Raw genomic sequence first — 14504 nt, forward strand, 5'->3', positions numbered from 1 at the left:
TCTGCCTGCAGTCATGAATCCAGGGCAGCAAGCAGATTGTATGACCCACTTGTAAGCTTGCTCCCTTGTCAGTGTGGTACTCAGGAGCAGCCAGTATCATCCTTCCCAGACAGTAGAGGTGGAGAACAGTCCTGCCTCCTCAGCCAGCTGGGACTAACTCCTGCAGAGTGGTGATGGCAAGAAGTCTCTTACACCCATCTTTTTATATGTTTCTTTCTGTAGCTCTTGTCTTGTCCCACTGCCCCAGAATGCTGTACTACCTTGATTCATCACCACTATCGCAGGAGTCTGTATGACCCTGATTTGTCAGCTAACAGCAGGTGGGACTTTGATCTTTTCTTGATGGAGCCTTTTTATCTTTTTTGGATGGATTCTTTTTGAGGGCTCAGCTCCTATATTCTTTGGCCATCAGGTGCTACTGGCAGCTGCTGATCTAAACAGGCTGGCTTCAGGGGTTGATTCCATTGCACACACACATCTGTATTCACACCCTTAAATGAAATTACAGACACACCTAACTTTCTAACAGCCAGGCTTTCTTAGGGTCTTATGGTATCTATAAACAATTTCTTACTTAGTTATACTTAACATAGGCCTCTCAGCTGCTATCGAACAAAGTTTACCATAAGTTACGGAACTTAAATCCAGTGATGACTGAAAATTACAGAACTGTATCTGCATTGTACTGGGCTGAATGGAGGCTTTATACAACAGCGAATATATAATCCATGGATCAGGCAAGAGGTATCATACCTGAACTGGGAATCCACATCTTTGGTAACTGTCACAACCACTGATTCTCCAGAGTTCGGGACCTCTTTCTCTTCAGCTGTTCCCCTTTTCTGTTACTTTTGCTTCTACTACAGTACTTCTACTTAAAAAAAAACCAAAAAGAAATAGCAGACTCCCATTATAATAGCTGGATGCATATGCCCTCCTGTGGGAACAGTCTGTGTCTCTCACCCTTTCCTCTTTCCCCTCCTGGAAGAACACTCCAGATCTTGAATTGCACATTTTTGGCATTCCAGAGATAGACTAGGACCTTCATGGATCACGAACTATCTTCCCACTTCTAGGTCAGCATAAGAATCATTAATATGAGGGTGTGCACATGATATGGAACGTCAGCCTTTTGCACTCTAGTTGCAGTCTCATTTATTGTTAGTGACTACACATTTGTGTTCGACATCTCAAGAAGGGGATTCCATATAGCTTGGGGGTACAGCTTGAGAAGTTGAAGTGTTTAAGAATAAGTTAAAACTACCCAAACTGAATAAGCAGTAGCATCAGGGCCCAGTACCCCATAGTTTGAGCTGCGAGGGAGTTGTTTTTATTTTAGCCAACAACAGGCCACAGTAATTTAGAATCTGTCCAGATCTCTGAATAGACTGGTACAGCTTAGCAAAGGTCCCACAACTTTTCCACACTGCAATCCTGATCCATCATGAAGAAACCATGCAAGCTTGCAACTAAGTGTCAAAGTGCCTGGTTGGTGTCAACCAGGTAAATAGCAGTAGGACAGCATGCTAACTAACAAAGGAAGAGAGGGAAGCAGTTTCTGCAGCTTAACTTCCAATGTATGCCTTCCCCCTGCATCCAAGGGCAGTTGGTGCCTGTGGGGAGAGAGAGTGCAGGGAAGTCCACAGTGGGGGGGGGCATATGGGGCACCCCATTTAGCAGTTAAAATTTTGGCAGAGGTATAGGGGATCGTGCACATCCTACCACAAGCCTCCTATGCCTCATCTAATACGGACAGAACCTTCTTAGCCTTTGGGAGAATTCAGAATTGAAAATATGTTGAAATCAGCGCACTTAACTAGGCGAGAAGGATATTGTTTGGGGAGGGACACTTCCACATTAATTGGTAAGTATTGTGGAGACTTATGAATGAGTGAGTGAGGAATCATCAAAGACTTCTGGTGACCCAGCTATGGTAGCCTGAAACATAAAGGTAGTTCTGTACGAACACACTCTAATGATCATGGAGATTACATAAAAACGGAATACAGCCAACCTACTTTTTAAGTCACCTAATCCAGAGGGTTTCATGTGTCATGGTTTAATGCAATAGTCGGGGGTCTGGGATGCTGCGTCACAGTGGCTCCAAGCAGCTAATGTACTTCCAAAGTACAGTGGAAGAGACTAAAACAAATATGGTACGTACTGAAAGTCCAAAGAAAAAGAAACCTCCAATTACTAGAAAAGATAGAAAATTTAGCTCCCTGTGGGTCTGAGAGATCTTGTAACTGTGCATTTTGCAATCCATGTTTAATTTCTTGTAATCAGGCAGGCCAGCAGTCGCCTCTTTTAACTGTAATTCCTCAGTAATCTTTGGCAACAAAAGGAAACAGGAAAAAAGTCAAAGGCACTTTGGCCAGGAACCAACATGTTGCAAAAGAGAAAGTGCACATGTGAAAAAAAAAAAATTAAGCAAATTGCTTTGGCTGAAGTTAAAACTGGTGACCCATAAAATACCTTAAATATATTTTAAAATCAAAAAATATTAGTAAGATAGAAGGTTTGTCATCCTTTTAGACAAGGCTATGCCTTACATAAATATACAACAGGAGTTTCATAAACTGGAGTGGGGTAAAATAAACACTGCTCACTAGCTCTCTAACCTGGAGGTTTGGCCCGGGAGGAGAAATAAGAAAAGAATCAAAGGTAAAATCCTTAGGTACAATTGAATGTACAAGCTGTGTCTACATGGGCCCCCTCCTTTCAGAGAAGGCATGTTAATGAGACACTTTGGAAGTTGTTAATGCGGTACAGACATGAATATGTAGTGCCGTATTAGCATAATGGCAGCTGTGCATGATTCACAAGTGCCGCTTTTGGAACACTGCTGCCTGTGTAGACAGGGGCCTTTCCAAAGGACTCCCCCTGTTTCAAAAGCCCCTTCTTCCTAAAACCAAATAAGAAGAAGGGCTTTTGAAGTCAGGGTCCTTTCAAAAGGCCCCCCCGTCTACACAGGAGGTGGCGTTCCGAAAGCAGTACTTTCAAATTGTGTGCAGCTGTCATTGTGCTAATGAGGTGCTGCATATTCATGTCAGTGCCTAATTAGCATCTTTGGAACTGCCTCATTAACATGCCCCTTATAAAAGGAGAGAGCACATGTAGACACAGCTCCAACTGTTCTGTTGCCTGCATGGTCCAAATTGCAGCCACAAAACTTAACTGGGTTCAATTTTTCAGTTGTTAACTTATTCTTTATTAGTTGCTAGGCTGGACATCATTATCCCAAAATGAAGTATCAAGTTAGGTATGTTTGGAATTTCAGCTAACACAACTCTGATAAAGGAAGCTAGTAACATAGACAGGAATTACTAAAGCCTCTAATATAACATAGGAGATTAAGTTTTGGTTATTACTATAGGTCCTGATTCAAAGTAAAATATTCAACTTTTTCCTAGTGGTTTTTTTTTTAATGTTTCCTAAATGAGCCATGTGTTACTATCATTCAGCCCATTTGTGTTTTTAATATAGGATTGTGATGGGGAATCTGCCTCACACTGGTGGAGAAGGGATTAAAAACTCCCCGAGGGAGGCTGCATGGGACCCTAGCCAATGAGAAGTGTGCTTATAGAGCCACCCAATGGGAAGAAAGGTCAGTGAGGGCCATATATAAAGGGTGGCGCAGCAGAGCAGAGGGTATTCTCTCCCTGGAGGAGAAATGACTGTCTAAAGCAGTGCTGGGCAGGTGACAAAGAGGGAGCTGCCAGACTGGGGCCCTGATGTTATGGCAGAGAAGGTATTGGGGTTATGGGGATGTGCCCAGGGATTTGAAGGAGATACAGTGGGGACTTGAAGGAGATACAGTGTCTGGCTGCTGCCTAGCGTGTCCATGGGTTGGTGCCTGGAGGAGAGGGTGGCCATGGGTCTCCCCACTTTTGCCCAATGTTTCACTGAGGTGAATGGCTACTATATGACCTGCAGCCTGCCACTAAACCATGCCTAGAATGGTGACTGCAGCAGTCTAGCTGGACTATAGACTGCCTGTTCCCCTAAAAGGTGGGGACACAGCAAAGTAGGGCCCAGCCAGCAGGGTTTGCCTATAAAAGGATGCTTCAGTCTAGGGAGCAAGGCACATCACAGCTTGATGGCAACAATGTGAAGACATCACTCAAGGAAGGAGGTCTGTTGAACGAGAGCTGATTCCCCAGATGGCCAGCAAGAGATGTAGTGGTAGTGAATTCTATGCCATGACATGTATGTGATGAGAGAAAACACCTCTACTACCTAATCAAACTAACTGATTTTTATAGGCAAACGAGTGGCAATTAATAATTTTAGCCCTGAGAGTTCCTGGACTTGCTCTAAACATCAGTGTTTAATCCTCTGGTTCTGGTCTCTTGTGGGTTTTCCTTGCTTTCTAATATGTTTTGGTTTACATGCTGATACAATGATGGCATCATTATATGCTTGGTTTTCTTTGGGTCATGACCAGTTTTACAGACTTTGCAACAATGTGTACACATAAAGATATATGAATATTAGAAATACTACGTTATCACACTATTTCGGTATAATAATCAGGCTATGACCACCATTGGTATATTTTTATAGTTCAGTATTTAATTTTTTGTCAAATGTCAGTTAAATATAGGTATAATTGCCTCAGTGAATACTTGTATACAAAAGTGTAAAACATGTATGAGTCCGTTTACATCATGCCCTCTAGGTCTTCATTTGCCAAATATCTTTGCTTACAAGCGTTCACTGTATCCTTGCAAAGTGATTTTAGATTCTTGTCAAGAAGTTTAGCAGGATCCAGATTAAAAGTAAGAAGGTGATTGAACGCACCACAGTAATATTGAAGAAGGATTAACCATATCACAATGTTTTATCATGTAACGCTGTTATAAATTACTAAACATAGCCAATGCAGATATAAATAGGGGAAAAAAATCTGGTTTCAGCTAATATAACAAGGTGGCGCGAGTAATCATCAAGATTGTCATCCATCCCAGGGGTGGGAGATGTGTGTATGAACTGCACAATAGATGAAAATAAATTAAGTTTTAATGTTTTGTCTGGGCATACAATGTCCTTAATTTGTGTTATTCTGTTATGTAAGGGTTCACCACTCAGCTGGCCCTCAAGTATGTAAAAACACTTAGTAGCCCATTGAAACCCTTTGCAAATGTACAAGCAAAGATATTTGACAAATGAAGACCTAGACGGCATGATGCAAACAGACTCATGCATGTCAGCCAACCTGTCACACCCATTCAATCTCTTTGAGGGATTGTCATTTTTACCTTCCCTTAATCATTTAAGATACTATATTTTTCATAGTAGATAATGGCATTTCTGTTAACAAAGCAGAAGCTTAACAGAGACAGAAGTTACAGATATTTTTCTAGCTGAGGGCTTTGATTAAAGAAACCATATTGGCTACATATTTCAATATTGTTACTTTGTATTAAATTAAAGTTTCCCTTTCCTTATCACCCATGGTTTTGGGGATCTAGTGAAAAGAATCAAATGAAAAGTGAGTACATTCTCATGATATCAATTCATTCAGGTTTGTACCAGAAAAGAGGTTTGAATTTGCAGGTATTCAACAAAAACTCCACGATCCTCAGAGGAAACAAGCCAAAACTGGCCCTAACTAGCAGCATTTTTTCCTCTTTAGCAGCTTTACATACTGACAGTTGATTTGACAAGGCACCTGGCCATTCAGCTAAATACAGACTCTCAACTTCAGTATTTGACTTTCATGTGGAGAAAACAAATGAACTTTAATACAGAACTCCAAACAGCGTGAACTGACATTGTTATAACAGTTAACTAGAGCCAACAGCAGCCATGTGCTGTAAGAACATGTCTCCCGGAACAATGTTTTTTCTCAGGATAGAATCATAGAATACAGACATAGATTCATAGAATCACAGGGTTGGAAGAAACCTAAGGAGGTCATTGAGTCCATCCCCCTGCCGAAGACAGAACCAATACTAACTAAATCATCCTAGACAGGGCTTTGTCAAGTTGGGACTTACAGACTTCTAGGGAAGGAGAGTCTACCTACCACCGCTTTAGATAATGCATTCCAGAGTTTCACCTCTCTCCTAGTTAAATACTTTTTCCTAATATCCAACCTACACCTCTTCCACTGCAACTTGAGTCCACTGTTCCTCATTCTTTTATCTGTCAACACTGAGAACATCCTCTTTCCATCCTCTTTGGATCCCCCCTTCAAGTAGTTGAAGGCTGTTATCAAATCCCTCCCCCCGGCCCCATTCTTCTCTTTGTACATTAAATAAGGTGAATTTCTGAATTTGGGAAGATTAATCAACTTAATGCTTCCCCATGTTTCAGTTGTCGCTTAAACTAATGGTATCAGCTTATATATTTAGAAAAATAGGGTTAAACCCTTTCTCCAGTAGTGTAATGAAGGCAAACAGTCCCTAATATGCCCTATAGCTACTATATATTTTAGAGCATTTGTCAGTTTAGTCAAGAATGTAGGAGTGAACCTTGGCTATGAGCTAGTGAATGTAACCATGTCACCTATGGTAAAACAGCTCTGACACAGTAGCTGGCTACCCCCTACATCCAGAGCAATGGTCCAGCATGTTCAATTTAAGCACATTCCTGTTAGTATGGAATATTGGACAAATTAAATTTTGAGGAGTAAAGGGACTTCGAAGTTGCCCAGGCACTTCAAAGTACCGGCAGGTTAGCCGCGGCTACACGCGAGCCGGCACTTCAAAGTTTAACACTGCAAAGTTGCCATGGGGGAGAATTAGCTTAATGAAGTGCAGCATGTGCAGCACAGTGTTTCATTAATAATCTCCTGACACCCTACTTACTATGCTCCCTTCGAAGTAGGGAGTTAGTTTAAACAAGCCCTTGGTGTTGTACTTGTTTCCACTATTATTAAATTTGAAGAACTATTTCATCATATTTGTATATACACATAGTACTTGGAGAATGGCACTTTCTATTTGTTTTTAGTTGCATGTCTTATTTAAATGACATTCAGCATAATTAAAGAAATTCAGAAAAAAATCCACTTTTTCCTAATATGTGAAAAATATAAGAAGCTTCAAGGAAATTACTTCCGTCGTATTTCTACTTTATGTATAAATCCCCAGATCCAACTGCAGACTCTCTAAAGCAGTTTTGTAACTTCCTTATATTTATAGCTTATTTAATACAATATTTCTTGTATCTGAGACAATTTTTACTTGGCAATTGGGGTAAAGCTACTGTAGATAATAAGGTAGACATCTAACAGGAAACAGAGTTAGCCTCCCATCTGCTGTCAAGTAGTAAGACAATATATTTTCTGGGATTTCAAACAGAAGGCATGTACATCATCTGTTTTTTTCAAGGCCACAAAAATCTAAGCCAGGGGCCTCTTCCTTCCCTCTTAACAGGAGAGACTTGAGTTTCAAATTAAAATACAAAGAATTCTAGAAACATGCTCATAATAAACATTAATACACAGTTTGGTCCTTGTGGCACTTCAAAGAATGCAGCAGTTCGTTTATTCCTTAAGGCTGCATCTGGATGGCCGTTTAGCAGGGCATTCCCAGCAGCAGCACTGTGCTAAATGGCCATCTAGATGCAGGCAATATGCTTGAAAATGGCGTAAACTCCTGTTTATTTACAAATTTTTAACTAAACACAAACTTTGTAAGTGCCTGATATCACTGGCATGTAAATAGTAAAGCTTTGTGTATTGACATAACAAAATAACCTTGAATAACTGATTGCTAGTATAACCATGGCCTTACTCTAGTGAAGATTTGCCAGCAAAACCTTGGCTTTATCAACAAAACTCATGGAGTGTGCACACACAAAATGCATTCTGTCAACAATATCCAGACAAAACACAGCACTTTTGCCGGCAGCCTTCTGCCTCAAAGCTTTGAGGCATAATGCTGCTGTTGACACATTCTGTGGACAACAAAGCTGTGTGGCCATTGTGGGGAGGCGGGCAGTGGACAGACAGAGCGTCCACAGCAATAGGCAGCCCTGTCTGCCCTGCTTCTAGGGGCTAGTTTTGTCTACAGAGCATTCGGTCTAAAGACCATCTGCTTTGTCGATAGAGCTGAGTGCTCTTCTGATTGGCTTTTGCATGCGGCCACACTCTGTCAACAGAAGTTTTGTCAGGTTAACTGTCCCAACAATGACTTCTGTTGACAGAGTGCGTTAGTGTAGCCGTAGTCTATGACTCCATTAAGTATATAATACCACAATTAAATGGGGAACTTATCTGGTAGTCTTCAAAGGGAACAAGAACTCTCCATAAACTTGAGACAGTATTCAAGAATTAGCTAAGCTAAACATAAAAATAAAAATAAAATAAAGATATTTAGACTTAAAACAATTTCAACTCCTATTGAATGCTAATAAAAATAAAGAAATTTCTCAAATAGTGGGTTAAGTAAGAGTTTTAAATTGTCAGGGCTGTTGAGACAGTCACACCAAGGCTACGTCTACACGTGAAGCCTACATCGAAGTAGCCTATTTCGATGAATAACGCCTACACGTCCTCCAGGGCTGGCAACGTCGATGTTCAACATCGACGTTGGGCAGCACCACATCGAAATAGGCGCTGCGAGGGAACGTCTACACGCCAAAGTAGCACACATCGAAATAAGGGTGCCAGGCACAGCTGCAGACAGGGTCACAGGGCGGACTCAACAGCAAGCCGCTCCCTTAAAGGGCCCCTCCCAGACACACTTGCACTAAACAGCACAAGAGGCACAGAGCCGACAACTGGTTGCAGACCCTGTGTCTGCAGCATGGATCCCCAGCTGCCGCAGCAGCAGCCAGAAGCCCTGGGCTAAGGGCTGCTGCACACGGTGACCATAGAGCCCCGCAGGGGCTGGAGAGACAGCGTCTCTCAACCCCCCAGCTGACGGCTGCCACGGAGGACCCCACAATTTCGACGTTGCGGGACGCGGATCGTCTACACGGTCCCTACTTCGACGTTGAACGTCGAAGTAGGGCACTATTCCGATCCCCTCATGAGGTTAGCGACTTCGACGTCTCGCCGCCTAACGTCAAAGTTAACTTCGAAATAGCGCCTGACGCGTGTAGCCGCGACGGGCACTATTTCGAAGTTAGTGCCGCTACTTCGAAGTAGCGTGCACGTGTAGACACAGCTCAAGACACACAAATACCACCTTGTTAAACATCTGAAAAGATTTCATATTGATGGGCTGATGTGACCAGAACTATTCAATAAAAGTTTAAAACCAATGAAAGTGTGTCCGTAAGAAATATTTAAGTCCAGGTGAGGCTAAAGAAGTGTCTTTCACTCCCTCTCCTCCCAGTAAAGTGATGGAAAATGGAGAGTATAAATCTCTGAATTAAGCAAATGACACACTCTATTCTATCTCGTTACTTCCAGCTGCATTCCTGTTTCACCTTTAACTCAGACTATTCATATAATCTCTTTCAAGCAAGCAAACAGTAACAAGACAAAAGCCACAATTTCTTACACTGCCCTCACACAGTGGGAGGTCTGTCCCAGCTGTGTGTAGCCCATCCACTGAACTCCACAGATGAAGTTATGCTCTGCTTCTGCCTTTTGCTTCTTGTCCACAGGCTCATAGGACACATGGCACAGGTCTAGCCTTCAGAGAAAGCCTTGCCTAACACAACCAACTTTACTGTTACGCACATTATCAAACTCCTGTCTGTACTAAATCCAGCTTTGCATTTTTCTTTTTATTTCCCTCACTCTGTCAGCATATGGTACACCACACTCCAATCCAATTTAAACTCATATAGCCAGTTTCTGCCCATCAGTGGGGGGCCATTTCCTTCTATTAGAAATTAATTTCACAATTAAGAGATAAATGTAAAAGTTATGACTGGGAGTCTGCTTATTACTTCCTGCTGATCTTTATGTAATTCTATAAAAACAGTTTCACCACAGGAAGCGTTTTTGTACATCTTTTCAGAAAACAGACTTGACTACTCTTGTATCTACTTCCATTTTCAATATTACATCACTTACTTTTACATTAAGATAATATAGAAGAAGCAGAAAATGTCTCCATTTTCCAACATGTACTGTCTTGTACTGTCTTTTATCCAGGCATAACGTGGTTCAGAGCCCCAATCTTCCAGTCATTTAACTAGTACAGTGGCTCTACTTGTAGGCACTGAAGTCTTCATCTAAGAATATCCTCTGGTGTACTTCTATTCACTGTGGCAAGTACAGGTGGCATCTTCCCAACACTGGTCTTGGTAGCATGATGTCCTTAAACAACAGAAACATGGCACCATCCATGAATCCAGTGAAAAGAATTGATGTGTGTCATTTTTTTTCACACGTCCACTGTTGCCTTTCTCCCCAAAGACACCACGACTGCATCAGTTTATTTTGAAATGAACACCTCTCTTTTGTGGATTCAAACAGAGCAGTGTGCACTTCTCCCTCTAGTGGCACTTCCTTGTTCTATACAGCATTCAACTACCATTTAATCTGATGGAGCAGGTCTTTGCCCGTGAAAGCTTATGCTCCAAAATATCTGTTAGTCTATAAGGTGCCACAAGACTTCTTGTTGTTCTCGAAGCTACAGACTAACATGGCTACCTTTCTGATACATTTAATTTAGGGCAACTTATTCTCATAGACAATTTGGTTTGTTTTATTGCAGAAGACCATCATTTTCTTGTGGTAAACAATTTTTGTAAAGCACAATAAATGTGGTTTTACCCATCAGGATTAGGAAGTTATCCCTTTGTTTATCAATCTAATTTTTATGGAAGTACTGGTTTAATCTAAGTTTGTTGCAAGAACCTCCCTCTTCCATCACGTTAGATACAGTCCATATTGCCAGATGTAGCCATTTTATATTCTTAACTGATGACAAGGATGGGATATTTTTATGCTCACAGAAAAGATATTGTTAGATAAACATAAAATACTCTTTCTAGAAGGTTGCAACATAAAGTCATTTCTTAAGATCCAGAATGGTAATACACATGAACCAAAAATAGAGAAAGCAGGCTGCTCCCAAAACAGAGTCATGTAACTAACTATATATCAGTTCAAGATGGCTCTTCTAGTGCAGACTGATGGCAGAAAATCCAGATTTCATGTGTCCTGACCAGGCCTCCTGCCCTACTAGAAGGACAAGGAAATCCCTGAGAAACTTAAATTGTCACCTTTATAAATTTAAACAGTTTTCAGTACACTACATTATTAGATTTTAAATTTTATTGTAATAATTTGAGTGGGATATTCAAATTTAACTGAAGCATAGTTTTAAAGTAACAGCTTTTCTTGTCAGACCGAAAAGTTATTTAGACTGTATTCTTGAAAGGGACACATTCACAACCTCAAAGAAAGAGATTAAATTGGATGTAAGAATAGTACTAATTAGAGCTCCTTAAATGGTGTCTGTCAAATAAATGAATTTAAAAATTTTGCTTGGCTTCATAAGGATTAGTTGACATCACTCAACTCTGCCTATTTATAAATTGTTTCAGTTAACCATGTTAACTGAAAGAGAACTTTCCAACCCTTCAAACAAGATTCCTTTCCCATTCACAAAACAGTTTTCATTCTCTGATACAATACGGCAGGACTTACTTTATTTTCAAAAGTAGCAGGATTCTTTGATCTTGGCTCATTGAGAAAGAGATAGGCCCACTCCGAAGTATTCTGTCCCATGTCCCACCAACTCCAACCAGTAACTAAATCCATGTGCATCTCTACATAAATTTAGGAATGAGTGTTCGATTTAAATTTCCCTTAGGAAAGAAATAAAATGTACAGCTTAAATCTGAATTGCTCATCTGCCCCTTTATAATGGGATTCAATAATGGTCTCCAGAGCAGGTAGCTATGCAGAATAACCCACTACGTCCTACCATACATAAGCACAATAGGATGTATTATGGGTAGAACTATAAATTCTTCTTTATGGAGAGGAGGCAAGATAGTAAATTCAAACCCTCATCATTACTTTGACATGGCACTTGTGCTTTACAATTCCATAGCCAAATAAAACAAATTAAATAAATAAATAAAAATTACATAAAATAGCCACCATACAAGCTTTGATAAGTATCCAAGTTCATTTTTTTACTAGAATGAACTGCTCTTTAGCGAGTTCACTGATTTATTCCAGCCATCTGTAGCAGTGTAAACAAAAGCTTGTCTCCAGAAATGCTTCATAATTTTTGGATGTAGCATGGACTAAAAATTTCAATATCAACATCATGTACAAAAAGTACAAGGGAAGAGAATACACATTTTCACACCACAGATATATCTTAGATAATGGCAATCACAAAATTCAGACGCATTAAAAATAAAACATTCTTCTGGCATGGTGTAATACCATTCTATTTAAATGCCAGTAAATCTTTCTCTAAAATATTGTGGAATAACTTGGCACCCACTTCTTTCTGCCCATGGTAATGACACATTTCAGGCAGATACCATGTTGGTGATCTTGACTGTTTAAATCTGAGTACTAGCTTGATCTTGCTTGTGTTAAACTAGCATACTTTTCTCCATGGACACCTCTGTTGATCTGTCCACCTGCAGTTACACACTCTCCTGGCCCTTTTTCCCCAATGATACACTTTGCTTGCTGTGTTGCTAGAAAACAGGTGGTGAGGATATATAGCATATGTGTAATCAAACTACCACAAAGGTCTGATTTCCTTCAAAGGTACTGAGCACCTTCAAATGTTTTTGATGAGAGCTGGGGATATTTGGCATCCTTGCAACTCAGCCCCAATGTACTGTATATGTATGAAAAATACATTAGGCTTTGTTTTAGAAATGCTAAGGAATAACTCAGTTACATAGAGAAAAAATTCCATGGAAGGGGTTTGGCCCAATGGTGACATGGTCCTTCCAAGTTTTCACAGTTATCCTATCAGGGATGAAGTAATTTGCCCTCTTCTCCCTATAGCTTGTGAAGCAAGCGGAAGGTGTGACCTACTTAGAGGACCAAATTCTAATCTCCATAGGAAAAGTCTCATGGAGTTTGGAACTGTCATTATAGGCTGGTCCATTCATTCCATTTTGGGTTGGTCTGCACTAGGAGTCAATTTTGAAATAAGACCCTTTATTTCAGAATAAGAAGTAGAGCATCCACACTACCATGTTCATTATTTTGACATAACAGGCTGTTTATTTTGAAACTTGTGCTCCTGCTTTTTATGAGGAGTGATACTTTTTCTGAAATAACAGTAATTTGGATGCAGTGGTGCTCTTATTTTGAAATAATTGGCCTGTGGAGGCCTCTTGCAGCTGCAGCCCTGAGCGCTCTGGCCACAGCAGGCATCTCCACTGCTCCCCTCTCCCTGTGGAACTCCCAAAGGCCCATAAGGGGAGAAGGACTTGTCACATGTGGCCAGCCATGACAGCCCTGTGCAAAACACCATCCAAGGCCAGTACAAGTGACCCCAGCGTACCCTCTGATTTCTCAATGTCCGTCAGCATTCCTGCAGCTCCCATAACAGCCGCTGCCCAAGGATGCATGAGAGCCCTGGCTTGGGCTAGTGTGGAGATCCTGGACCTCATCAAGGTCTGGGGAGGAGACCAACCTCCAGGAGCTCCGCATCAGGAAGAGGAATGTGGACATCTAGGCTACGTCTACACGTGAAGCCTACATCGAAATAGCTTATTTCGATGAATAACGTCTACACGTCCTCCAGGGCTGGCAACGTCGATGTTCAACTTCGACGTTGTGCGGCACCACATCGAAATAGGCGCTGCGAGGGAACGTCTACATGCCAAAGTAGCACACATCGAAATAAGGGTGCCAGGCACAGCTGCAGACAGGGTCACAGGGCGGACTCAACAGCAAGCCGCTCCCTTAAAGGGCCCCTCCCAGACACAGTTGCGCTAAACAACACAAAATACACAGAGCTGACGACTGGTTGCAGACCCTGTGTCTACAGCATGGATCCCCAGCCACCACAGCAGCAGCCAGAAGCCCTGGGCTAAGGGCTGCCGCCCACGGTGACCATAGAGCCCCACAGGGGCTCGAGAGAGAGCGTCTCTCAACCCCTCAGCTGATGGTCGCCATGGCGGACCCCGCTATTTCAAAGTTGCGGGACGCGCAACGACTACACGGTCCCTACTTCGACGTTGAACGTCGAAGTAGGGCGCTATTCCTATCCCCTCATGGGGTTAGCGACTTCGACGTCTCGCCGCCTAACGTCGAAGTTAACTTCGAAATAGCGCCCGGCACGTGTAGCTGTGACGGGCGCTATTTCAAAGTTAGTGCCGCTACTTCGAAGTAGTGTGCACGTGTAGACACGGCTCTACAGCCAGATCACTGCCAGCCTGCCTGACAAGTGGTACGCTGAGACCCTCAATCAGTGGTGGATGAAAATCAAGGAATTGCAGGAGGCTGACCACAAGTCCAAGGAGCACATGGATGTTCTGATGAGGCACCGCACACCTCCTGCTACTACAGGTAGCTTGATGCCATCTTGAAAGCGGGGAGGCAATCACCTCCCCGTGCTGTCACCATTGAGTCCACCAAGGACACATCCCGTGTCAGT

Source organism: Carettochelys insculpta, chromosome 9 (genome assembly GCF_033958435.1).
Source record: "Carettochelys insculpta isolate YL-2023 chromosome 9, ASM3395843v1, whole genome shotgun sequence".
NCBI classification, from domain to species: domain Eukaryota; kingdom Metazoa; phylum Chordata; order Testudines; family Carettochelyidae; genus Carettochelys; species Carettochelys insculpta.